The sequence below is a fragment of the Melanotaenia boesemani genome, chromosome 6, assembly GCF_017639745.1.
Source record: "Melanotaenia boesemani isolate fMelBoe1 chromosome 6, fMelBoe1.pri, whole genome shotgun sequence".
NCBI classification, from domain to species: Eukaryota; Metazoa; Chordata; class Actinopteri; order Atheriniformes; family Melanotaeniidae; genus Melanotaenia; species Melanotaenia boesemani.
Window position 1 is genome coordinate 36,113,477 of NC_055687.1, and position 1,619 is coordinate 36,115,095.

General features: G+C 41.1%; 1 non-coding gene across 1 annotated transcript; it reads left to right on the forward strand.

Annotated features, from left to right (window-relative positions):
- The first annotated feature begins 614 nt into the window (after positions 1 to 614).
- trnae-cuc lies at positions 615 to 686 on the forward strand. Its single transcript has one exon. It is a non-coding gene; the product is annotated as a tRNA-Glu (tRNA).
- Positions 687 to 1,619: the final 933 nt, after the last annotated feature.

Sequence of the window (1,619 nt, forward strand, 5' to 3'; positions counted from 1 at the left end):
AGGCACCTGGAGGCAACACGCAGCTGCACTCCATGTTGGGTTTTCAAACGTGGTGAAAATCAAATCCTTGATCCAACCATGCTATTTAAAACCATTGAACGGCCTGACATTGCTAACTAAATTGGATTTACCACTCAGTAACAAAATGTGTACTCACATGGAAATCCCACGGCCCAGCTTTAAGAACCAAGCCCACTGCAAACAGTGACAAACGACCTGACAATTGGACCCATTTCACCTTTTAGCAAGCAGTAATGGCTGCCAAAGAAATCTATGCGAAATACTGCGTTTGGGTTTCAGTGCTTAGATCCCACACCACACCAAAAAGTCAGATTTTGGGTTTCCACCTCTGAACCCTTCCATCTTGTCAGTCATCCAGTTTAAGTAGAATGGAACACACAAGGACAGAACACAATTGAAGAGACCAGAAGAAAGCAGAGGAGAATATAACAGCACAAGGCAGAAAAGAATAGAAAATTTAAGAACAGAACATTAAAGAAGCTGGGATCCAGGCAAGAGCACCTACAATGCAGCCTTAACAATCCTCCACAAACAGTATAACAACCATTCTCACGTTGGTTCTTGTGAATCCCCCTTGCTAGCCAGATACCTGTTCCCTGGTTGTCTAGTGGCTAGGATTCGGCGCTCTCACCGCCGCGGCCCGGGTTCGATTCCCGGTCAGGGAATGTAGGCAGGGCGTCCACTTGAGGCCTGCGGGCTGGCAATCACTCAATGGTGGACTTTTGCACCATGACAAAAATGGAAGTCTTATTTAGCTCTTCGTGGGAATCAACACTCATGTGTAATACCGCAAGCTTGGCGCAAAAAAACTGACATTCCAATAGCACATCTGATCAAAATGAATAAAACCGTCCTTTCACACAACAACTTAGGCCTGGAACACACATGAGGTTTTTTTTTTAATCTGATGAGATTTTGTACTTCTTCGAGAACTTACACATGAAGATATAAAAAATCAGGCATTTAACAGTTTTGATCTTACTGTGTGTGGTGTGCTCTGATAATCTCATTACAGTAAAACACACACATAACAACGCTGTCCCGCAACCAATCAAGAATCTAGTCCACTGAGCCAGAAATCTCGCGAGACCAAACGTGATCTTACAAAAAGGTAGAAGACTAAACGTAGCAACAACCAGAAAACACAACACCCTGTATGGAAGAGGATATACAAGACGAGGGAATGATGGTGGTCTTGGGACTATAGTTAACAGAAAAAGCCAGAAAAGCCGTTTCTAGACAGTTCTTCGAAGAAGAGGGCATGCTACACCATGCTGAACATCACCCTACAATTACTTTCTACAGATGTTTTGCTGCCATCAGACTCACTATCAGCTCTTATATTCCATGAATTGGTAAATTGTCTTAATTTCGTCATCTGATATGATGTTAATATTCTAGTGGGCATAAAATATGACCTGATGAGATCTGAGTATATTAAATATATTAATTTATAGTATATTAAATTCAGCATGTTTTTCTGTATGTGAGTGACAGGATTCAAAGTGAGGTGGATAAACGAAATGATACTATGAAAGTTTTTAGCCATACAAAGTCAGAAGGACAAAAGAATCACTAATTAATGTTTTCTGTTAATT